Here is a 26,174-nt window from a genome sequence, read left to right as displayed (position 1 = left end):
TTCCTTTAAAATTTTTATTATTTCCACACCGTTTTTCTCCATCTTTCTGTTTTCCTGTAAATGAATAACAGTAAACCCCCCACCCTAACAAAATGTGAATTCACCTAGGCTGAAATCGTAAGATATATTCACTTTGTTTTCCCTACTTTTTCTACATGTTCAAGAATTTATATCAAATACAGATTAATTTGAAAATTTGACATTTGGAGATAATCTCAGTGACTAAAAAGAATAAAACAGGCATGGGACACTTGCAAGGAGGAACAGAAACAAAATTTTAAAACCCTCTCATTACTTAACCTACAGCAAAGATGAATTTATAAGCATCTCATTTAAACTCTAGGGTAAGTAAATTTTTAAAAAGTTTTTAGAGAATGAGAAATACAAAGAGATTTTGCTAATTTAAGACGTCGTCGTTTTTAGTTTAGTGTACTGGGTAAAGGATTTTCCAAGTTAACTAACAACTTTATTCTCCAAATCCTGAGTTTTTACTTTTAGGTGTCAGCCATGACTTCTTCTCATCAGGAGTATTTAAAAATGTTATCCTACCAGTTGGTGAAAAAATATCACACCTCCTTTCTAATCTTTATTGGAAAATCTCCTTTTCTTTTCTTTTTTTCTTTTCTGTTGAGGCCTGGTCTCGCTCTGTTGCCCAGGCTGGAGTGCAGTGGCGCAGTCTCTGCTCACTGTACCCTCTGCCTCCCAGGTTCAAGCGATTCTCCTGCCTCAGCCTCCCGGGTAGAGGGGATTACAGGCACCCGTCACCACACCCAGCTAAGTTTTGTATTTTTTCAGTAGAGACAGAGTTTCGCCTGGTCTCGAATTCCTGACTTCAAGTGATCCACCCCCCTTGGCCTCCCAAAGTGCTGGGATTACAGGCATGAGCCACCGTGCCCAGCCAGAAAAAAATCATTCTTTATAGTCAAAGCTTAAATGCTTCATGACCCATCTTCATAGGAGAGTATTCTTTTTATGCTCTGTTCCCTGATTTGGTGACTGTGAGAACTCTTATATAACATTTATGAAGTGCTTACACAGCATTAAGAGATAGGCATGAAAAGATGACTACATCTTGCCTCAGCCCTGCAAGTACCTATGGGAGAGTGACATTTAAATGTATACATGTAGCTAGGTGTGGTGGCTCATGCCTATAATCCTAGCACTTTGTGAGGCTGAGACAGGAGGATCGCTTGAGGCCAGGAGTTCAGACCACTGTGAGCAACATAGGGATCTCATCTCTACAAAAAATAAAAAAAATTAGCCAGGTGTGGTGGTTTGCAACTGTAGTCCTGGCTGTTCAGGAGGCTGAGGTGGGAAGATCACTTGAGCTTAGGAGGTCAAGGCTTCAGTGAGCTGTGATTTTGCCACTGCATTCCAGCCTGGTGACAGAGTGAGACCTTGTCTCCAGTCGATCAATCAATCAATCAAAAAAAAAATACATAAAGTATGAGCCATACTGTGGTGGACGTATGTGTAGGGGTAGAGAGAGGACACAAATGATCCTTCGAAAGGGCTTCAGAGATGCCATGACATGTGAAATAGCCAGGCTTCTTTGAGAAGGCACTCTAAACAGTTTGATGGCTGTATTTCTCAGCAGGAGCAGTAGTAACATTTTGGATAGGTCAGTTTGCTGTATTGTCATTATACTCTCTTAAGCATTGCAAGATATTTAGCAGCCTTGGGTCTGTGGTCTTTTCCCACCAGCTAGCATCAGTTGGATCTGGGGAGAGCAGCTGGCATCCTTCTTTAGATGTGCTTATACAATATGACTTTATTATTTTCTGAACTTCCTGTCCCTGCCATTCCCATTCATTTCATTTCATTCACTGAAGACTTTGGCACCTGGCTTATAGTTACCCTCTTCTCCCCAAGTCCCACCTTTATGACGGTCACTTCAAATTCCATGTGGTTAACTAAACCAACATCCTGGCTCTCAACTGCTTGACCTCAAATTTAGTGACCTTTACCTTTTCATGAAGCCACCCAGTCTCTGAATCTTATAATTATTTATGTCAGCAGCTACACCCTTAAAAACTTAAAAAACTCTTCTGCTCTTTGCCCATTTTTCTAACTTTTTAGCTGACTGACTTCCAGTGCATCTGTACTTCAGCTTCAAGAACTCCAATCCCTTGGCTGTTCTCTCTCCCAGTCAGCTTCCATCACTTCAACCATTACACTCTTGCACCCTTTTCCCTCTGTTAGACCTACCGAGTAAAACACAACCCTAGGTCAGAAATTATAATAATAGCTAACATAAACTGAGTGCTTATTGTATTCCAGACACTCTTCTAAGTTTACCTGGTTTGTCTCCTTTAATATTCTCAATGGCGCTGTTATCTCCATTTTGTGCGTGAGGAAAGTAAAGCTCAATTTTCTGTCTACTGTAGTAGGATATAAACCCTAGAAGTTTGCCCTTAGAAAATGTGCATTTAACCACTTATTTAGCCTGCGTTTCAAAACAGCTGTCTTCTCTGCTTCCCCACTTGGACTGCTGTACTGTTTTCAGGACAGAGGAGGTTTGGCTAGGTGGAGAGTGTTGAAAGCACTCATCTTAAACCTTGGCTGTGTAACTAACCCTTTTGGTAGGCCTCTAGCCAAGCCAGAAAACAGATAAAGAGGGAAGTAACAGTGATTAGGTATTCAATGTCACCAGCTGCTTCTGGGTGTCTGTAGACAGAGGGAGAAGAAAAAGCTAAAGAGAATAGGCATCAGTTTGGGGATTGAGTGTGATGTCACCTTTGCCTGATGACCTACTGAACATTAGAGACTGAACTGACTTAAAATTGGTAGAATAGGCATGAGAGAGTCCTCCATTTGTTTGTTTGTTGTTTTTAATTTTAGGTGAGTCTGAGTGATTATGTCATGTATATGTATGTCATGGCTGATGGGCTGAGGACCTCCATTGCCCTCTCCGAGGCTTGGCTCAGCTGGCCTGGAGAGATGTGCTGGGGAACATGCACCCTCTTGTTACCTTCCATCTCTATCTGTTTTGAGAAAACCACTCTAACTAGTCTTTGCTGTGGATTTCTCTCTCTAGATGTCCTTCCTTTTGTTCTGGATTTGTTGACGCTGACATTGTCACTTGAAGTGACAGGGTAAAGCTTTTGAGAGCTGATTGCTTCAGTTATTAGGTCACCTGTGGGACTCTCTAAGTACCGTCATGCATCACTTGACTGTGGTGATATGTTCTGAGAAATGTGTCATTAGGTGAATTCACCATCATGTTTATTTACACACACATAGCTGGTGTAGCCTACTACACACCTAGATTGTATGGTATAGCCTGTTACTCCTAAGCTACAACCCTGTGCAGCATGTTGCTGTACTAAATACTGGAGGCAATTGTAGCACAATGGTGAATATTTGCATTTCTAAACATATCTAAACATGGAAATGGCACAGTAAAAATACAATATAAAAGTTGTTTTTGTTTTTTAATACACCTATATAGTGCAGCTCCATTTTAATCTTATGGGACCAGCAGTGTATATACTGTTCATTGTTGACTGAAACATTGTTATGTAGTGCATGATGACTGTAATTAATTTAGGGCTTTGTTTTGACAATGGTTTTGTTTGTTTGTTTGTTTTTGAGAAGAGTCTGGCTCTGTTGCCCAGGCTGGAGTGCAATGGCGCGATCTTGGCTCATGGCAACCTCCGCCTCCTGCGTTCAAGCGATTCTCCTGCCTCAGCCTCCTGAGTAGCTGGGGCCACAGGCGTGCACCACCACACTGGGCTAATTTTGGTATTTTTAGTAGGGATGGAGTTTCACCACATTGCCCAGGCTGGTCTTGAACTCCTGTTTTCAGGTGATCTGCCTGCCTCAGCCTCCCAAAGTGCTGGGATTACAGGTGTTAGCCATTGCGCCGGCCTTGACAATGGTTTTCATTTCCCTGTACACAAAAACTTTCCTGTCACCATTCTTAGTCCCTTAAAGAGGCAAACTTCTATTTTCTAGATATTTAAAATAATACCAATAACTTCCTATAATTTTCAGATTCACCATAATTTCTGCATGTGATACTCACATAAATGTATTTCCACCACAATTTTGAACGTGAATTTAAGTCACTCGACTTAATTCTCACTCACAAGAGATAAGGCAGCCTCTGGTGGCAGGGATTTTTCTTAGAAACGCCTTTCTGCTCGAAAGACTTCTTAGAGAAAAATCACACATTGGTGAAAACTAATAGCATGACATTTATGTTCATGACTTTGCCTGGCAATTCTTCTCTTTCCCATTCTCCACAGGAGCTCTTTTAAACTTCTGCTGACCTTAGACCCTTCCCTATGTGCTCACTAGATCTCCTACTTTTTCATTCTCAGCAGATTATTTTACCTCCCGTTTTCTCAGAGAAAACAGAAAACGTAAGATGGCAACTTTAGCAAATTAGTGTGACCAAACCTTCAAACTTACTTCATTGATAACCCATTTTTGTTCTTTTTTTTTTTTTTTTTTTTTTGTGCTTTTCTCCTTGCACAGTGGAAAAGGTGATCCTCTTCTGGTCCAAGCCTCTGGATCTCTTCCCATTCATTCCTACTCTTTAGGATTTTTCTCGTTTACTTAGCTATGGCTCCTTCCCACTGGCATTTAGGCATTCTCACATCTTTTCTGTCTTAGAAGAAAAAAATAAAACCATCCTACACCAATTTGCCGCTCTCTCTTCTGTTTCATACCTCTCTGTCCACAGACAAGTGTTCATGAAAAAGTTGTCTTTACTCACTGTTTATTTCCGTGAACTTCCTGTTTATTCTTCAACCAACTGCAACATTTTATCTCAACTGAAATTACCAGTTTTAAAGGTCACTAACTACCACTTCATTTCTAAATCCACTGGGTATTTCTCAGACCCTATCTGACTTGACCTCCGTTCAGTCCAGTGTGACAGTTTATCCACTTTCTTCTTGAAATCTTCTTTTCCTTGGGCTTCACTGACACCAATGTTTCCTGGTATTAAATAATTTACTTCTGTGGTCATTCTTTTGAATGTCTTTAGAGCTTTGCCTTCATTCATTCGCTCATCCTTTTATTTGTGTATTTATAAAGCATTTATTACATGCCAGGCAGCATACTAAGTATTGGAGACTGAGAATCTGAAGCAATACCTGGACTCTTTCTTCAGAAAAATATACTCCCAAACATACGCTGAAAATTTGGCATACATTTTCAAGCCTCTCACACAGTGTTAAATACATGCATATCACTCTAGAATCTTGCTTCAGGGCCTCCGAATTATCTTAGCAGAAAGTTGTTTTTTTTTTTTTTTTTTGAGATGGAGTCTCGCTCTGTCACCCAGGCTGGAGTGCAATGGCACAGTCTTGGCTCACTGCAACCTCCGCCTCCTGGGCTCAAACGATTCTGCTGTCTCAGCCTCCCAAGGAGCTGGGATTACAGGCATGTGCCATCACACCCAGGTGATTTTTGTATTTTTAGTAGAGACAGGGTTTCACCATGTTGCCCAGGTTGGTCTTGAACTCCTGACCTCAGGTGATCCACCCGCCTCAGCCTCCCAGAGTGCTGGGATTACAGGTATGAGCCACCACGCCTGGCCAGAAACTTTTATAGAAATATTTTTTAAAACTGCCCCAAGAGGCTTAAATTTTCTTTTAAAGCCCATGGAAAGTGAAAATGAAAACAGTTTTTCCCAGAAAAAGATTTTGCTACCGTTGGAAATTTTCTTCAAGGCATTAAGACTAAACAAGTTCTTTCAAGCTAACATTTGTGAACAATCTACTTTTCCCCTTCTCCCTCCAACCCCTACTCCCATATGCTTTGATTGGTGTCATAAGAATACAATTCAGGAAAGAGACTTAACCCATCCATGAAAAGGAGAAAATGGAATTATAAGAGCTGATTTCTTTACTTGAGAGTAGATTGAATAGGGTTCTCACATCTACCAGGGTTCAAATGGTGGATAGGATACCAACTTCAGAGAAGGGGTGGAGACAAGAGGTTGAGTAGTTCCTCATTTGATGAAGTTATTTTCATGTCAAGAGAAGGAAATGGTCCTGATGTTGATATCTTGTGGTTACAGGTAATAGAATATCTGCATTCTGGGCACTATCCCTTTATGTCATCTATGCTTTACAACCCTCTTCCAAAATGGGTGGGTGCTAAGAAGATCCAACCCCATCTTCCTCACGTAACGTATATTTTAAAAAAGAATCTTCTAGCCAAAGACTTGTTATTGGGGTTCTTTCGATCGCTGGAAACAACTAGGGAAAAAAGATGGTGAAATTCATGTTGCTTTGGGGGCTATTTTATAGGAGATAAAACATTTGCCAATGTTTTCACCCAGTGAATACATATTGAGCATCTACTCCAACAGAGGGCTTGTAAATGGTGAGTAAAAGCAGGTAAAACCCTTGTCCATAAAGCTGATGGTTTAATGTTACAGATCACCAGTAGCCAGATAATCACAAATACAAAAATGCAAATGTAACAGGTGTTAGGAAAAAGCACAAGTTTCTATAGATCACCAGTAACCAGATAATCACAAATATAAAAATGCAAATATAACAGGTATTACAAAGAAGCACAAGTTTCTATGAGAGTCTGTAACAAGAGAATTTGATTTTGTTAGATCAGGGAAGTCTCCCTAAAGTGATGCTCAAGCAGAAATCTGAAGACATGAATAAATGTTAACAAATGAAGAGGGAAGGAATGTGTGCCCCTGATAAAAGGGCTAATATATGCAAAGGACCTGTGGTAGGAAAGAACATTCAAATATAGGTATCAGAAGAAAGGCCGGTGGTCGGAGGGGAGAGAAGGGGGAGGAGATGACACTTGAGACCAGGTTCGAGTTTTGAGAAGATCTCCGTGGCCGCAATTGGAGCAAGGATTAGAGTGGGGCAGAGTAGACCTAAGACCAGTCATCCAAGCATGAGATAATGGTAACTAGGACCCAGGTAGTGGGGATGGAAATTTAAGACATTGATTGTATTTAATACTTGGTAATTGGCTTTGAATATTAGATTAGATTATATATAATTGTTTGCTAGTATTTAGCAGAAACAGTTTGACTCTTTTGGTATTGAAATAAGAATTACTGGTTTAAAAAAGGGTGTGTATGTATGTGTGTATATATAAAAGTATATATATATTTTTTACCTTTTGAATATTGCTATATGTATTTATTACCTATTCAAAACATTCTTAGTTCTAAAGCCTTTTGTAAATATTAATTCAGGGATTCTCATTGAATTGGTTAAGAGCAGAGACAAATGCTAAGCAAATAAATCAATTCATAATTTCCAAGTAGAATTTTACCAAACCGTAGATCTAATTGGTCATTGCAGCAAAGTTTCTTCTTTTTATTTGGGAAGAGCCTAAAAATATTCTTCCCATATACCAAAGGACAAGGGGCAGTCAGTGAAGACACCTCCACTGCCCTCCACACAATCTTCAAAAGTGCCTAGAGAAGGATTTTGTTATACAGAAAGAATCAGAAACTATAAAACATGGTGTGTCGAAGTCTCAAAACCCGTTCTGCTGTCATGAAGATTTAGAGGAATGGGGTTGACTTATGAGAGGCGGGGCAGGCCTCCAACTCTCTGGATTAAGGAAAAGTGTTGTAGGTTGAGGTAGCTGTGAAAGAGACTGTGAGACAGTGATTTGGCTATAGGTGGCTTAATGAGGAGGATTCTTGGGTGTAATATGAGTGAGGGAGTAAAGGAAGCAGAATTAGGCAAAAGAAGGAGTTAGTTGAGCTGTGATGCAGTCACAACAAAGACGTAAGGGGATCCTACAAGGGCATTCCGGAGTTGGGATGGCCCTTCAGAGTTGTTGCAAGTTGGGGCAAGGGCACAAAAGTACACGTACTTTGAAAAAGTCATGGAACCCCGTCTCTACTAAAAATACAAAAAATTAGCCGGGCGTGGTAGCGGGCGCCTGTAGTCCCAGCTGCTCGGGAGGCTGAGGCAGGAGAATGGCGTGAACCCGGGAGGCGGAGCTTGCAGTGAGCCGAGATCGCGCCACTGCACTCCAGCCTGGGCGACAGAGCGAGACTCCGTCTCAAAAAAAAAAAAAAAAAAAAAAAGTCATGGAAGACTGTACACTGACGCACAAGCCAGTCCCTCCTTGAAGCCTATTACATCCATCAAATATGAATAAGCCTTACTTTTGAGAAAATTGAGTCTTGGACCTTTGAGAATCAATCTTCAAACTAAAAAGTGCCTCTGTGATTTTAAAAGCAATTTTTATAACCAGGGTTGAGATTATTTAGCTTGTTTAGATGGGCTAATGGAACAGTCTTTTGTTAGTATTCTGCATGATTCCCTTACTGACATTCATTTTATAACCGTACCCAACTCTAATTCAAATGCAGATTTAGATGTGATACTTAAAGACCTGTGGTAAAATTGCAGGAAGAGGGTGTTTGTCTTTCTCAGTGTGTTTTCTGTAATAGTGAAGGTTTATTGGTTTCTCACTTGCGTGCCACCAGCATGCTTTGAATAACAAGACTACTTACTATCTCTATACATATGGCTGAATTTCTAAGGTGTGCAGCTTCTTCATATTAATTGGTTTAGGACATTCATAAATTACAGCACCCAGGTGGGTAGGTATAATTAGCTAAAATTTTATTTTTTGCTTCAAAAATCATGGTTCAGTAGCATTCACAACCTTAAGAGCACTAGCAGCTGTAGCGCAGGAGTCACGAATATAACACATCTCAAAAGACATGGGAAGTATGAACATCTTAACCTTAAGAAAAGTAAAGAGGGGTGTCTGTGTATGTGTGTGTGTCTGCGTGTATTTATGCATGTGTGTAAAATATCAGAATATTCAGAAATCCAAAAGGTAGCATTTTGAGCCCTCTCCCTCTCCCTCTCCCGTCTCCCTCTCCCGTCTCCCTCTCCCGTCTCCCGTCTCCCTCTCCCGTCTCCCTCTCCCGTCTCCCGTCTCCCTCTCCCGTCTCCCTCTCCCGTCTCTCTCTCCCTCTCCCGTCTCCCGTCTCCCTCTCCCTCTCCTTTCCACGGTTTCCCTCTCATGCCGGGCCAAAGCTGGACTATACTGCTGCCATCTCGGTTCGCTGCAGCCTCCCTGCCTGATTCTCCTGCCCCAGCCTGCCGAGTGCCTGCGATTGCACTCACGCCACCACGCCTGACTGGTTTTCATGTTTTTTTGGTGGGTTTCACTGTGTTGGCCGGACTGGTCTCCAGCTCCTAGCCGCGAGTGATCTGCCAGCCTCGGCCTCCCGAGGGGCCGGGATTGCAGACGGAGTCTCGTTAACTCAGTGCTCAATGGTGCCCAGGCTGGAGTGCAGTGGCGTGATCTCGGCTCGCTACGGCCTCCACCTCCCAGCCGCCTGCCTTGGCCCCCCAAAGTGCGGAGATTGCAGCCTCTTCCCGGCCGCCACCCCGTCTGGGAAGTGAGGAGCGTCTCTGCCCGGCCGCCCATCGTCTGGGATGTGAGGAGCCCCTCTGCCTGGCTGCCCAGTCTGGAAAGTGAGGAGCGTCTCTGCCCAGCCGCTATCCCACCTGGGAAGTGAGGAGTGCCTCTCCCCGGCCGCCATCCCATCTAGGAAGTGAGGAGCATCTCTGCCCGGCCGTCCATCGTCTCAGATGTGGGGAGTGCCTCTGCCCCGCCGCCCCGTCTGGGATGTGAGGAGCGCCTCGGCCAGGCCGCGACCCCGTCTGGGAGGTGAGGAGCGTCTCTGCCCGGCCGCCCCGTCTGAGAAGTGAGGAGACCTTCCGCCTGGCAACCACCCCGTCTGAGAAGTGAGGAGCCCCACCGCCCGGCTGCCATCCCGTCTGGGAAGTGAGGAGCGTCTCCGCCCGGCAGCCACCACGTCCAGGAGGGAGGTGGGGGGGTCAGCCCCCCACCCGGCCAGCCGCCCCGTCCGGGAGGGAGGTGGGGGGGCTCAGCCCCCCGCCCGGCCAGCCGCCCCATCCGGGAGGTGAGGGGCGCCTCTGCCCGGCTGCCCCTACTGGGAAGTGAGGAGCCCCTCTGCCCGGCCAGCCGCCCCGTCCGGGAGGGAGGTGGGGGGTCAGCCCCCCGCCCGGCCAGCCGCCCCATCCGGGAGGGAGGTGGGGGGGTCAGCCCCCCGCCCGGCCAGCCGCCCCGTCCGGGAGGGAGGTGGGGGGCTCAGCCCCCTACCCGGCCAGCCACCCCGTCTGGGAGGTGAGGGGCACCTCTGCCCGGCCAGCCGCCCCGGCCGGGAGGGAGGTGGGGGGCGTCAGCCCCCCCGCCCGGCCAGCCGCCCCGTCCGGGAGGGAGGTGGGGGGCTCAGCCCCCCGCCCGGCCAGCCACCCTGTCCGGGAGGTGAGGGGCGCCTCTGCCCGGCCGCCCCTACTGGGAAGTGAGGAGCCCCTCTGCCCGGCCAGCCGCCCTGTCCGGGAGGGAGGTGGGGGGTCAGCCCCCCGCCCGGCCAGCCGCCCCATCCGGGAGGGAGGTGCGGGGGTCAGCCCCCCGCCCGGCCAGCCGCCCCGTCCGGGAGGGAGGTGGGGGGCTCAGCCCCCTACCCAGCCAGCCACCCCGTCCGGGAGGTGAGGGGTGCCTCTGCCCGGCCGCCCCTACTGGGAAGTGAGGAGCCCCTCTGCCCAGCCAGCCGCCCCGGCCGGGAGGGAGGTGGGGGGGGTCAGCCCCCCCGCCCGGCCAGCCGCCCCGTCCGGGAGGGAGGTGGGGGGCTCAGCCCCCCGCCCGGCCAGCCGCCCCGTCCGGGAGGGAGGTTGGGGGGTCAGCCCCCCGCCCGGCCAGCCGCCCCGTCCGGGAGGGAGGTGGGGGGGGGTCAGCCCCCTGCCCGGCCAGCCGCCCCGTCCGGGAGGGAGGTGGGGGGGGTCAGCCCCCCACCCGGCCAGCCGTCCTGTCCGGGAGGGAGGTGGGGGGGTCAGCCCCCCGCCCGGCCAGCCGCCTCGTCCGGGAGGTGAGGGGCGCCTCTGCCTGGCCGCCCCTACTGGGAAGTGAGGAGCCCCTCTGCCCGGCCACCACCCCGCCTGGGAGGTGTACCCAACAGCTCATTGAGAACGGGCCATGATGACAATGGCGGTTTTGTGGAATAGAAAGAAGGGGGAAAGGTGGCGAAAAGATTGAGAAATCGGATGGTTGCCATGTCTGTGTAGAAAGAGGTAGACATGGTAGACTTTTCATTTTGTTCTGTACTAAGAAAAATTCTTCTGCCTTGGGCTCATGTTGATCTGTGACCTTGCCCCCAACCCTGTGCTCTCTAAAACATGTGCTGTGTCCACTCAGGGTTGAATGGATTAAGGGTGGTGCAAGATGTGCTTTCAGCATGCTCGTTAAGAGTCATCACCACTCCCTAATGTCAAGTACCCAGGGATACAAACACTGCGGAAGGCCGCAGGGTCCTCTGCGTAGGAAAATCAGAGACCTTTGTTCACTTGTTTATCTGCTGACTTTCCCTCCACTATTGTCCTGTGACCCTGCCAGATCCCCCTCTGCGAGAAACACCCAAGAATGATCAATAAAAAAAAAAAAAAAAAAAAAAAAGGTAGCATTTTGAGGAGGGCACAATAAAATGTACACATATCTGACCGTATTGGAGAAGAATACAGGAAACTATACAAAGATGTCTGTATCAGTTACAATGCTTTTGGCAGCAAGTAACAAATCCAGACTCCAAGAAGATTAAATAGTAAAATTAACTCATTGATGACAGGAACTCCAGCTATAGGGTAGGCTTTGAGGCTTGGTTGCCTTTATTCACTGGCACAGTAATGTCATCAAGGGCACAGGTTCTTTGCAACTCTCTGTCATATTTTATGTTACAATTGGTTGGTGAAAGTATGTAATCATGACTTCAACCTCAAGCTGTAGCAAGACAGCTGCAGCAGTTCCAGGCATCACATCCAGAGCTGGCAACATTTGCTCACATTGTTAGAAAACTTCTAGAATCCTCCCAGCAGAGTTCCTCAGTGTGTCCTATTGGCCAGATTCTAAATGTGCCCATTTCCTTTTTTTGCTTTTAGAGACAAGGTCTTGCTCGGTTGCCCAGGCTGGAGTGCAGTGGCATGATTATGGCTCACTGTGATCTCAAACTCCTGGGCTCAAGCAGGGTAGCTGGGAATACTGGCATGAGCCACTATGCCCAGCTAATTAAAAATATTTTTTTTGTGTGTAGAGACAAGGTCTTGCTATGTTGACCAGGCTGGTCTTGAACTGCTTGCCTCAATTGATACTCCCACCTTGGCTTCCCAAAACGCTGGGATTACAGGCATGAGTTAACGCACCTGGCCTTGTGCCAGTTTCTTGAACCAAGCACTGGCAAAGAAAATGAATTACTTTTAGTCTTCTAAGTCCTCTCCCTGTAATTGAGGGCAGGTTCAGCCTCCAATGTTGATGTGGGGGCGGGGGAAGGGCACATGACAAATCAAGCTTCTGTTAGAAGGAAAAAAGGAGAAATGGATGCTAGGGTAGGCAAACTGAATCTTCTGTAATACATCTATTGTCTTCAAAGCTCTTTGATTAGAACAGTGCACACCAAAAGTAGGGGGGCAATGAATGAGAAAGCTGCTTCATATTCTACCAGTGGACCACAGAGTTAGAAAGCTACTGACCTAATAGGCTCATTAAGAAGTCATTCTTTTGTCAGGTAGCATTTAACAATATATTTGACAAAGAAGGTTAAAGGAGCGTGGATTGGCTGCTAGGAGAAGAAACTAGAGCTGTTTTGGAGTTGATGAAAGTTCACCTCATCCCTTTAGCAGTGGTTCTTAAAATATGGACCTCCCAAAATCTGAATCAGAATTTCCCAGGGTAATTATTAAAAAATGCAGATTCATAGGCACTGTCCCAGACTTACCTTATGAAGTTGGGGTAGGGTGTTAGGAGCCTGCATTAATTAGCTCTTTGATTAATGCACACTGGCATTTAAGATTCACTGCTCTGTAGACTAGTATCATATATAACAATAATGAACTTCTTTCCACTGTGCTACAGATAAACCATTCATGCTGGATTGGTCAAACAAAATCAATTTGTAACATATTTGAAGACCAGTGCCATGAGCTAAAGGGTCACTCTAAGCAAGGAGCCCAGATCCTGAAATAAACTTATATACTGTACCACTGAAAGATTCTGGCAATGGCTTTCTCTAACACCCTTCCCCCAAATCTCCCTGCATTTTAAATCTCCAGATAGCTGACTGTCTCTGTCATTCAAGCTAGCATTTTACCTCATCCAAATAATATGTTCTGTATGTATATAGGTTAGCATGAATGAAATCTCTACTACTTAGCTAATGAAGGGGCTGTGAGATCTTACTTTTTAGAGGAACTTTCCAGAGTCATCTTCACATTTAATGTTCTTATTGTTGCCCTATTCCTTAAAAAAAAAATCCACTTAGTGACCAAACAGTTTTAGGGTATTTGTAAACAGAAGTGTTAGAGGAACTGTTTCTCTTGTTTCCATAGCGGGTATGAGTTTCTACTCCAGTCCGTAGGGAGAAAGAGGAGTGAGAAATACTTTCGGCCACTTCCCCTCCTCAGGGTAGGAGGGAGACTATATGATCTGTGAGTTGAGGATAAGGAAATAGGCATGTTTGGCTTCTCTCCCCTTCTGATCTTCACATTGGCAGAGGGGGGCATGTCTGGTTCACTCATACATGCAGGAAGTTTATTGCAGTAAGCCTATTCTGGTAGGGAAGGCCTACAGTTGTCCTGCCCTGCCTGTGTCTGGTTGGGAATACTGAATTATGTGGTAAAGTATCTGTTAGGTCACCCACTGAGATAACACATCTAAGGCATGCCCTTTGAGGTAGGTTTTATTAGTTCTAAAGCTGATACTTTGATCTTCATCTGCCTTATTCCCATTTTTATCTGTGCATTGATCTGACTTTTCTCCCTTTTTGGGGAGGAGAAGAAAAGGGTGATATTTATTAGCCCCCTGGAACCTAGAATAGAATCATGATCAAATTTCCTTGTCTCCAGGGGCACACATGTGAGGTGAGGGAGCACGATGGGGAATAAGGCTCAAGGAAGGTGATATGACTCTGGCTTCCCCTTAGAAATTGTGCTTTGCTCAAGCTTTGGAGCTTGAGGGTGCCTTTTGGCAGGGACTGCAAAAGTTATCTGTCTTTATCTTGTCTTATAATTAGTGGGAGAAAGTTCATAATTATGATTTTATGAGCATGAATCCATTTGTTAACAAAAGTAAACGTCCCAATTGTGTATGATATTTTTGGAAGTCTCCAAAGATCTTACTTAGTGTGGGCTAGGGAAGGTTGTACCCATCTAGTGGAATGCTTTTTCCATTCTCCACTTTATTACTCACATTGCCCTGTCTGTGCCAGAGTCATCCCGAGGCTCCCTGCAGACATCATTATGAGAAGCCATGGTAGACACAGCATACATATTGCCTACCCAGTATGTATTTATTCCATCTTTCTTGTTACTGAAACCTCAATTTCGCTTGGGATAACAATTGCCAGCCTCAGTCTATGAGTCATGATTCGTATGTGTCAGTCATAACCATCTTATTTCATTTTGCAAGACCCTCATTGGCCTTCTTGCAGATGTGGATGGTTATGTGACCCAGTTCTGGTGGATGAATCATAAGAGGAAATCTGCCGGAGGCTTCTGGGAAGATTTTCTTTTCTGATAACAGTGACAGATGTTTCTTAGCTCTTCCTATCTTGAACATGGACATACTATCTTGGCTGCACCATCTTACCTCATTCTTATGACGGAACAAAATACACTATTCATGAAGTCTGCAAAGAACATTGAGACACTGGGTGCCCAGCCATGTAAGTTTAACACTGCCCCATACAGTTTTCACATAGATAAGTAGGGCTACTATTGAATATTACACAGAATAATCTTTTTTCCCAGGATCAAAATTAGGTACATGATCCCAGAACCAACTGTGCAGCTTACATTTAACCAATGGCTGACACATTGCCTGATACATAAAAGGCAATACTACAACAGAATTTGTGGAATGAGAGAAAAATGAATCATTGAAAATATGTATGGGTGAATGAAGTAACTAATGAGCCCAAATACCATTTATCATGAATTTCTAATATGATATAGTTTGGTTTCGTTCACTGCTGAGTACAAACAAAATAGTACTGTACTCAGCACTAAAAACAAACAACATGGATGAACCTTAAAAACAGTATGCCAAATGAAAGAAGTCACACCCAAAAGAGAACATCGTGTATAATTCCATTTGTTTGAAACTATAGGAAAGGCAGACTTATTCCACGTTGGTAAGTCTTCATCTCATGGGTGTTTCTCTCAGTGGTTGCCGGGGCCAGGGGCTTGGATACAGGGAGGATGGAGTGGGAGGGGCACAAAGAAACCTTTTAGGGTAATGGAAATGTTCTGTATCTTGGTTGTGGTGGTGGTTGCATAGGTGTCAAAAGTTACTGAGTATGTGCATTTTATTGTGTGTAAATTATACCTCAGTAAATTTGAATTTTCAAAAGAAAGCTCACTTCTTCAGGACCAATAGCAGGGAGAGGCACTGATGCTGAGTGTGACTCGTAATTCATGCAGCCGTGAGAGATCCTCATAGAACAGGAGGACAGAGGTGAAAAGGTTATCTGCCAGACAATTTTTTCTGAGTCTACAAGGAAGTGGCCTTAGACCAGGTCATTTTTGTAGGTTCCGTGCATCTTTGTAGGCTCCTTTGTAGGCTTCTCTCTACTTGAGCCAGAAAAGGCCCAAATTTTGTTGTATATCAAGACTTAGAAGGTTCTCTTGGAATGAGGTCTTCAATACTTGAACCTTTGGATTTTTTAAAACAGAAAAAAACAGTATCTGCACAAATACCTACTAAGGCTTTTATCTAGAACCTGCTCTAAGATATAAGGAAATCAGTCTACTTTTTGATCTAAGAAGCTTTTTTTTCCTAAAAAAAGATATATTTTCTCAATTGTAAAAGTAGTCCATAATTACTGTAAGAAAAGTTAGAAAACACAAATTTGCAAAGGCAAAAATAAAAATCATCCATTTTCACTACCCAGCAATAACTATGATGACCCTTTGACAGACATCCTTTCAGATTATCAAATTAAATTAGTTGTCTTTGAATCAGTTAAACATACCCATTAAGCCACCAGGAAGTGACTTGTGAATAAGGGAGGGCTTTCAGCCTCTCTGTAATCAAAGACTACTTTCACTTAGTACCTTACTAGAAGGCATATCTGTAAAATGTGAGTCTTACTAAATGTACCAGTTGCTAATATGGTAGCACATACCCTAACAATCCTTTTAATATATATTTCTCAGTACTATTTCTTGGAGAGCATGGTTTCTAGGATTCTAGATTTAACTTTTATTTTTCCATGCCTTGATAGGAGACCCACAGAGGCCATAGTCCTTAAAAGACATGAACAGTGTTTCCCTCAGGTATGTGAAGGAAGAGAAGTGTGAAATTGGAGGATATGGTCACCTTATCTCAGGCTCTGACAGGCCCCTTCCCTGGTGTCTAAAACCCATGAGGTACCTCTGCCAAAAGGAAAGACAAAGAACCTTTGCTGAGCTATTTATTGCCTTCTGTGTGTTGGGAGAGGGGGTAGTGTTGGTGGCTGAGTGTGAAAACTCCTGGGACAGTCATCTTTTTATTTCCACTAGTGCCCACCACAGTGCCTGAAATGCAGTAGTTTAGTGGTGTATTGAATGAAGGTATTAACAATTGTGTTAATAATCAAGGTCAAAGAGAACTCAGGTCATATGAGGTCATATGTTGATACCAGCTCACTTCTGATGACTCTTAACTGTGTAAAAGACCCAGACCTTAGCCATGGCTATTACCCTTCCAGGACGTGTCCCTAGCCCGGTAACCCAGTGGAGTGGAGGTCAGTACAGGAATAATCTGCAGACCATTACAAGAACATGGCTGCATTCTGTAGGCCCATGCCATCCAGTCCTGCACTTCTGTACTGGGGTGGCTTTCCATGGCAAAAGTTTGTCACCCGCTATCTTGGTTGGGAACCTTTTAGAGAAGGACATGCATGTATATGGAGCATAGTTTTTCAAGTAGGCCTCAAGACTTTCTCCATCAGAATCACCTGTAGTGTCTTTTAAAAATATAGATTCTTGATTCTTATTCAAGATTTACTGAATTGGAATCTTTTGGTCCTGAGATGCAGATGATTCTTATGTACCCCATTTGAGAACCCAGGACTAAGTAGTGTATTTCAAGCTTTTTGGACTCTGACCTAGAGTTAGAAATAAGTTTAGTAAAAACAATATTTGTACTTACTAGAGCAGTGTAATCTTACAGTTTCTATTTGTTGTTGTTTTTTTTGTTTTTGTTTTGTTTCTGTTTAATTTGCTGGCTGCGACCCAGTAATTTCTTTTTTTTTTTTTTTTTTTTTTTTTGTGAGACCGAGTCTTGCTCTGTTGCCCAGGCTGGAGTGCAGTAGCGCGGTCTCGGCTCACTGCAACCTCCGCCTCCCGAGTTCACACCTTTCTTCTGCCTCAGCCTCCCGAGTAGCTGGGACTACAGCCGCCCGCCACCATGCCCGGCTAATTTTTTGTATTTTTAGTAGAGATGGGGTTTCACTGTATTAGCGAGAATGGTCTCGATCTCCTGACCTCGTGATCCACCCGCCTCAGCCTCCCAAAGTGCTGGGATTACAGGCATGAGCCACTGCGCCCAGCTCTGTGCTTATTCTCATCTACATGTTTAAATATAAGCATGTATTCATGTACTGTTAGTGTACTTAAAAACACCTTGAAAGTAAAATATGGTTCTAAAACATAAATCATCTTTTTATATATGCTGACAATAACCAGATAAAATACAGTGGAAAAACAAATTTCATTCACAGTTGTGGTAATTTTTTTTTTTTTTGAGAAGGAGTCTTGCCCTGTCACCCAGGCTGGAGTGTAGTGGCACGATCTCAGCTCACTGCAGCCTCCACCTCCTGGGTTCAACTGATTCTCCTGCCTTGAGTAGCTGGGATTACAGGCGCCCGCCACCACGCCCAGCTAATTTTTGTATTCTTAGTAGAGATCGGGTTTCACCATGTTGGTCAGGCTGGTCTCGAACTCCTGACGTCGTGATCCGCCCACCTCACTCTCCCAATGTGCTGGGATTACAGGCGTAAGCCACTGTGTCCAGCCGGTAATTATTTTTAAAGGGTAAGATACCCAGAAGTAAACTTAAGAAATGTGTAAGATCTATGTGAAGAAAACGTAAAGATTGTACTGAGGGTCATTCAAGAAGATTTCAATACACAGATATATCTTGTCATACTCGGGCACTCCAGCCTGGGCGACAGAGTGAGGGGAGAGACCCTGTCTCAAGAAAAAAAGAAAAAGGAAGATATATTTTGATAGGAACATGTCCCCCCAACAGTACAAGCAAGGGTAAAAAAATGTTAACTGGTAAAAATATTTGTAACAGGTAAAATAGCTAATGGGCTAATTTCTGACTATTTAGAGTGCTTTTTAAAACCAAGAACTAACAACCAAAGGAAAATTGGTAAAGGAATGAACAGCTATTTCATCAAATAAGTATAAGTAGTCAGTACACTCACGCAAAAATGGTCATCTGTACTGAGAATTTAAGAAATGCTAATAAAAACAAAAATGAGATATTTTTACCTGATATATTTACAAAGATGAAATCGTTTGATAATAATGTCTGTTGTTGAAGAAGTGTGGTAAAAATATATATTTATTAGAGCATATTTAAATCATTTCAAAGCATTAGAAAATGATTAAAATATATTCTATTCATATAATTCGTATGGCCAACCCTTCCAAAATATTCTTTGGATATATTTTAATTTCATGAAAAAATATTGTTGCTGATATATTGTGAAGTACAAAAAATATAATACAAAATTACATATTTAATATGCAGTCCATGTAGAAATAATATATGTGTGTACAGGAAAGATCCTCAAAGCAAATGATTAGTTATGCCCCCTTTTTTTTGTTTTTTTGGGAGAGGGTCTCACTTTGTAGCCCAGGCTGGAGTGCAGTGGTGCAATTTCGGCTCACTGCAACCTCTGCCCCCCAAGCTCAAGCGATCCTGCCACCTCAGCCTCCTGATCCCGAGTAGCTGGGACTATAGGCATGTGCCACCATGCCTAGCTAATTTTTTTTTGTATTTTGGTAGAGACGAAGTTTCTCCATGTTGGTCAGACTGGTCTTGAACTCCTGAGCTCAAGTGATCTACCTGTCTTGGCCTCCCAAAGTGCTGGGATTACAGGCATGAGCCACCATGCCTGGCCCGTTATGCCCTTTTGCTTTATATTTTTCGTTTTTCAAATTTTCTTTCTTTTTTTTTTTAGATGGAGTCTCGCTCCGTGCCCAGGCTGGAGTGCAGTGGCACGATATCGGCTCACTGCAACCTCCACCTCCCTGGTTCAAGCAATTTGCCTGCCTCAGCCTCCCAGGTAGCTGGGATTACAGGTGCACGCCACCACGTCCAGCTAATTTTTTTGTATTTTTATTAGAGACAGAGTTTCACCATTTGGTCAGACTGGTCTCAAACTCCTGACTCAGGCAATCTGCTTGCCTCGGCCTCCCAAAGTGCTGGAATTACAGATGTGAGCCACCGCACCCGGCCCATTTTTCAAATTTTCTATGTTGACCAGTCAGAAACAAACAGTGAAAATTAATAAATAAAAAAAAGAGACCTCATGTGATCCTGTAAGCATTGGTGTAATGGTAGCATACTCTGTACTCTGATATGTCTTGGATATCATCCATACCAATGAGTATAGAGAAATATTTTGTTCTTTTAATGCCATTATAATAGCAAAACAGAGTCCCTATGGATGACCATTTAAGTTGTTTCTCATCTTTGCTCTTATCAGTAATGGTGAAATAAATAATTTGTACCTATCCCATTTCACATGTATATAACTCTTACCTGTAGAGTACATTCCTAGAAGTGGAATTTCTGGGTCAAAAGATTTTTGCTTTTGTAACTTTGATATATATTGCCAAATTACCTTTCATAGAATTCGACCTATCAGACACTCATAAGTAATGTAGAATAATGCCTACACCTTCACCAACACTGTTAACAAACTCTAAGATGAGGCTGAATATCTTTTCTTCAGAGACATTTGTATTTCTTTTTCTGGGAACTGCCTGTTCATATCTTTCCATCTTTATATGTTAAGGAAATTATCCCTTTGTCTGGAGATTAATTGCAAATACTTGACCTATGTTGTTATTTGTCTTTTGACTTTGATTATGATGATTTTTGCCTTGTAGAAAATTTTGAAAAATTTATATAAATTTTATTGCATTGGTATTCTTTTTTTTTTTTTTTTTTTTTTTCTGAGATGGAGTCTCACTTTGTCGTCCAGGTTGGAGTGCAGTAGTGCGATCTTGGCTCACTGTAACCTCTGCCTCCTGGGTTCAAGTGATTCTCCTGCCTCAGCCTTCTGAGTAGCTGGGATTATAGGCACATGACACCACACCCAGCTAATTTTTGTGTTTTTGGTAGAGTCAGGGTTTCGCCAGGCTGGTCTCGAACTCCTCATCTCAGGTGATCCACCCACCTTGGCCTCCCAATGTGCTGGGATTACAGGCAGCCACTAGACCCAGCCTGTATTTGTATTCTTACACATTCTGTCTTTGAGGTTATAAAATAATTCTTCCATGGTTTCTTTTTGGTCAGAATTTAAATGTTTTATTTGTTTATTTAATTTTGTTTTAAGAGATGAGGTCTCACTCTGTTGCCCAGGCTGGAGTGCAATGGTGAGATCATAGCTCACTGTAATTTCCAACTTCTGGGCTCAAGTGATCCTCCCACCTCAGCCTCCCTAGTAGTTGGGACTACAGGCATGCACCATCATGCTTGGCTAATTTTTAAATTTTTTTGTAGGGATGGGATCTCACTGTGTTGCTCAAGCTTGTCTTGAACTCCTGGATTCAAGTGATCCTCCCACCTCAGCCTCCATAGTAGCTAGAACTACAGACACGTACCACTACACCTGGCTAATTTTTGTATTTTTTACAGAAACGAGAGTCTCGCTATATCACCCAGGCTGGTCTCAAACTCCTGGCCTCAAACAATCCTCCCACCTCAGCCTCCTAAAATGCTGGGATTACAAGCATAAGCCACTGTGCCCAGCCTAAAACTTAAATTTTTTGAGGTGTGGAATCCAAATTTGTTTTTCTAGGTGGCTACCCAGTTGACCTAACTCAATTTATTGAATAATATTTATTTTCCTCTACTAATTTAAGATACCACCTTTATTATATAATAAATTCTAAATATGTTTATTTTGGGAATTTCTGTTCTGTTTCACAGAATTGTGTGTCAACTCATTTGCCAGTACCATTGTGTTTTATTTTTTATAGATTTGTAATATATTTTAATATGTCATGGGGCTTTTCTATATTCATTATTCTTTATTTAGGTAATTTTAAAAAATTACCTTGTTAGAGTGTGTTAAGTTTATAGATTAAGGACAATTGACATCTTTATAAAGTTTACACTTTCTATAAAAGTATATGGTATGCCTTGTGCAACTTTCTTTTGTGTCATAAGTATTTTAGAGTTTTCTTTATGTAGATCTTGTGCATGTCTTGTATTTATTGCCATTTTGTCTTATTTTGGTGGCCATTATAATTGAGTATATCTTGCATTAAATCTAATTGGTTGTTGTTTGTATATATGAGAGCTATTTTAATTGTGTAGCCAGCCAATTTACTAAATTTCCTTATCACGTGTGATAGTTTTTCAGTTGATTACCTTGCATTTCCAGGTATACATTGATTCTGCAAATAGTTGTAATTTTACCTCCTCCTTCCCAATGTTTAAACTGTATTTTATTTTCTCTTGTTTAGTTGTATTGCATGTATAGGTAGGTATTAGTTTTTTTCTTTTTCCCTTTTATAATTCATTTTTACTGCTTTTGTCTTATTTCTTTCCTCCTGCTTTTGTTTGGTTTCTTGTTCTTAGACTTTTTCAGTTGGATGTTAATTTTATTCTGAGCATTGCTTTAGTTTTATCCCAGAGCTCATGATATGTAGAATTTTTGTTACAAGTGATTTTCTAGATACTTTGAAATTTCAGTTTCGATTTCTTATTTGACCTAAAGATTATTTGAGTTCTTTGGTCCTATTACATATTTCTTTTTAGTCACATTTTCATCAGAATATGTCTTCTGTAGTAATTCTACTTTTTGGAATTGTTGCAGTTTTTTGGTGGATTAATACATAGTCAAGTTTTGTAAAACCTCACATTAGAGTTTGATATTATCCAAGAAAACTTACAGAAATATAGTCAGTTATTAGTATACTGTTGTGTAAAGTGAAATCCAGTAATGGATTGACCTCATCTAACAAAGGCAAAAGTGGAAGTGTTTTTGCAGTTTGGAAACCATGAATTTTATTTTCTCTGGATAAGCTGCAGATTAGCTGGTAGCTAGCAAAGAGGCCAGTAAGGATATTCTTATCTCAGGCACCTAGATGGGTCAACAAAGAAAGCAATTTCAGTTATCTAAGGACTCTTTAAAAGACAGAATTTTGTTGTTGGCATGCGTGACAGGCTATCTCTGTACATCTGGCGGTGTACTTTGTTTTCTCTGCCGTCTTTGTTATTCCAGGTCTGCACCATTTCCTTCTCAGAATATCTAATATGTGTCCATTAGATGAAACATAATGGTGTGTTAGGGTTTTGTATATCCTTGCTTTTTTTTTTTTTTTTTAATGTTACTGATCTGTCATGGACTTAGAGAAATAAATTAGTTTCTTACCTACCATCTTTTTTTTTTTTTTTGAGACGGAGTCTTGCTCTGTCACCCAGGCTGGAGTGCAGTGGCGCCATCTCGGCTCACTGCAAGCTCCGCCTCCTGGAGCTTTCTCCTGCTTCAGCCTCTGGAGTAGCTGGGACTACAGGTGCCCGCCACCACACCTGGCTAATTTTTTGTATTTTTGGTAGAGACGGAGTTTCACCGTGTTAGCCAGGATGGTCTCGATCTCCTGACCTCGTGATTCGCCCGCCTCAGCCTCCCAAAGTGCTGGGATTACAGGTGTGAGCCACCGCACCCTGCCCCATGTTTTTCTTTTATTTCTCCGTAAAACCTTTATAGTTTTTGCATAATATTGCTACAGTTATTTGATCCAGAAGTATTAATAACTTCATCCTTATCATGAACTGTAACCTTTAGCATTATAAAGTGCCCTTTTTAAAATCTGGTTTAATACATTTGGCCAAAATTCAGCCTTGTCTGTTATTAAGATCTTGATCCTTGCTTTTTGTTTGAGTTCTTCTGGTATCTCTACTTTTTCATTGATCTTCAACCTTTCTTAATCATTTTATTTTAGACCTGTCTCTCATACAACATAGATTAGGGTTTCACTCTGTGGTTCAGTCTGAAGTTCTTTTTCTCTTAATAGTTGAGTTTGTTTTCATTTATTGATTTGATATGTTTGGACTTAGTTCTGTCAGATTATTTTGTTATACTTTTGCTATTTATACCTTTAAAGTATATTTTACTATATGGAAAGTTTGCTTTGTTTTATTCCTTCTTTTAATAATTAGAAAGCTTTGTGTTTTTGTTCCTGTAGTTAACTTTGTAATACCGATTGTATAATCAGTATTTCTGTTTTCTATTTAGCCAGTATCTCAGTATCTGTAATTCACTTTTATAAGTAATAACAGAATTAGTATATTTCCTTTCCTTTATTCTATCCCTCAATTCTATCAATTTTGTTTTCTTTCTTAGGGTTTACCTTTGTACCATTAAATATCCATGTACCATTCTTACTCAATTTGTCATTATTGCAGAAAGCTTTCTGCCTCCCATCTTCTCTTACTAACCTACCCTGATACTGTCAGATCATTCTTCCTAAAACCACCATTTTCTAAAATCATTATTCTTTCTAAAACCAATCTTCCTAAAATCATCATTCTTCCTAAAATCACCAGTATCATATCACAAATCCTCAGCGATATCTCTGACCCCACAAAGTCTGTATTCTCTTCTGGCTTTCAAAACTCCATAACTCAACCTCATTCTACTCACTCAACTTTATTTCCGCTACAGCTTCTCAGTGAGTCTGCCCTCACTGTCCAACAATTGAGCTGAGAATATAAGAAGGGAAGGGCTTCAGCCAGGCTAGTGCAGTCTGCTTTGTGCCAACACTGGGGTGATGACTGCCCTAGTCTAGCTGAAGCTTTTCCCTTCTTTCTACACCCAGCTCAAGTCCCAGGTCCATAAAACCTTTAGAAACTCTTCAGAAACTCTTTAGAGCTTCAGAAGCTCTTGAGAATTGGAAGATGTTTACACCCAAGTTCAAGGATTACTTCCATCCCATTTCTGGTCTATGTCAGGGGCCTCTGTTAACTAGGAACTCAGGAACTCTCAAAGCAGCACTACTCTGTTTGTAACATTCTGGCTTATTATTCATTGAAATGTGAGAAACTTTGGACCACTGACTTAATTCTGCCCTTTGCAGTAATAGGACTTCTCACATCTGGGAAGACAAACATTTTACCTTTCCTTAGGCTTCCCCAGGTGAAAACACCACCAGTTCCTTCAGTTGTTACTCATATAACATGATTCCTGGACCCATCACTAGCTTGTGGCAAAACTTGGGTTTATCGCCATTTCACTTAAAATTCAGTTCACAAGATTTTTGTAGATACGATCTAACCAGTGCTGAATCTGATGGGACTGTGCCTTCCTATGATCAGAGTACTCTACTTTTTAAATCAACCCAAGGCAGCATTTGTTTATTAGTCACTGCCTACTTTTACACTGCGTTTTTTTTTGTTGTTGTTTTGTTTTGGTGGTTGTTGTTTTGAGACAGGGTCTCACTTTGTCACCCAGGCTGGAGTATAGTGGCACAAACATGGCTCACTGCAGCCTCGACCTCCTGGGCTCAAGCAGTCCTCCTGCTTCAGCCCCACAAGTAGCTGAGACTACAGGCACACACCACCACGCCCAGCTAGTTTTTTAATTTTTTGTAGAGATGGGGTTTTGCCATGTTGGCCAGGCTGGTCTTGAACTCCTGAGCTCAAGTGATCCACCCACCTTGGCCTCCAGAAGTGCTGGCATTACCGGTGTGAGCCACCGTGCTGGCCAATTTTTTGTTACCTACATCCCAAGAGCCTATGATGTGCTATCATACATCAGATCCCTATCACACACAGGGGCGTAAGATGAGTAAGACAAAATCCCTGCTCTCAAGAAACATATGTTCATTCTATGAAATACCTAACCACGGATTTTCAGAACTGTCGAGGTCATCACAGACAAAGTCTGAGTAACTGTCACAACCCAGAGTTGCCTAAGACCTGAGTGCTAAAGGTAATGTGATATCCTGCATAGGAATCTGGGAGAGAAAAAGGATATTAGGGAAAAACTAAGGAAATTTGAATAAAGCATGGATTTCTGTTAGTAATAGTACATCAGTACTGGTGCATTGTGACAAATGTACCATCTCAATATATTAATAAGAAGAGAGACTGGCTGTGGGATATATGGGGACTCTCTGTACTATCTTAGTAATAATTCTGTACATCTAAGCTGTTCTAAAATTAAAAATCTTAAGAAAAAAAAAAGGACAGCCTGGGTAACATGGCAAACCCCCACCTCTACAAAAAATTGTAAAAATTAGCCAGGCATGTGGTGGTGTGTGCCTACGATCCTAGCTACTCAGGAGGCTGAAGTGGGAGAATTTTTTGAGCCCAGGAGGTCAAGGCTGCAGTGCGCCATAATGGCAACACTGCGCTCCAGCCTGGCAGAGGGAAGATATGTTTGACATAGTTTAGATATTTGTCCCCACCCAAATCCATGTTGAAATGTAATCCCCAATGTTGGAGGTGGGGCCTAGTGGGAGGTGTTTATGTCATGCGGGCGGATCCCTCATGGCTTGGTGCTGTCCTTGTGATAGTGAGTTCACTTCATGTGAGATCTGGTTAAAGTATGTGGCACCTTCGCCTACCCCCACTTGCTCCCACCATGTGAGATTCCTGCTCCTGCTTACCCTTCTGCCATAGTTTCTTGAGGCCTCCCAGAAGCCAAGCAGATGCCAGCTCCATGCTTCCTGTACAGCCTACAGAAGCATGAGCCAGTTAAACCTCTCTTCTTTCTAAATTACCCAGTCCTGAGTATTTCTTTATAGCAATGCGAGAACGGCCTAACACAAGGTTCTAGTAGGGAGAAACTAGCAAGTAAATGGATACAAGACAGTCACTCTTACATTTTTAATTACAGGTCCCTTTGAGTAGACAAAACTTTAAGAATAGGGGAAATCATTTACATATAAATTGCA

At 42.7% G+C, this 26,174-nt stretch overlaps 1 long non-coding RNA gene across 7 annotated transcripts in view; it reads left to right on the top strand.

Moving 5' to 3' along the window:
* Positions 1 to 26,174, top strand: part of LOC104008264 (uncharacterized) — a 170,331-nt gene that overhangs the window by 4,750 nt on the left and 139,407 nt on the right. The window contains exon 3 of one of the 7 annotated variants that reach the window (XR_010146998.1): positions 19,220 to 19,317. The exons of 3 other annotated variants lie outside the window; for them this stretch is intronic. This is a non-coding gene — a long non-coding RNA (uncharacterized LOC104008264). Of the gene's footprint in view, positions 1 to 164; positions 1,427 to 9,005; positions 9,092 to 19,219; positions 19,318 to 26,174 lie in introns of those variants that run through there. 3 more of the 7 variants (XR_008537594.2, XR_008537593.2, XR_002938243.3) reach the window with 3 other exon arrangements.

The sequence above is a fragment of the Pan troglodytes genome, chromosome 8 (genome assembly GCF_028858775.2).
Source record: "Pan troglodytes isolate AG18354 chromosome 8, NHGRI_mPanTro3-v2.0_pri, whole genome shotgun sequence".
NCBI classification, from domain to species: Eukaryota; Metazoa; Chordata; class Mammalia; order Primates; family Hominidae; genus Pan; species Pan troglodytes.
The sequence above is the reverse complement of the archived record's forward strand: the minus strand, read 5'-3'. Positions and strand labels throughout refer to the sequence as shown.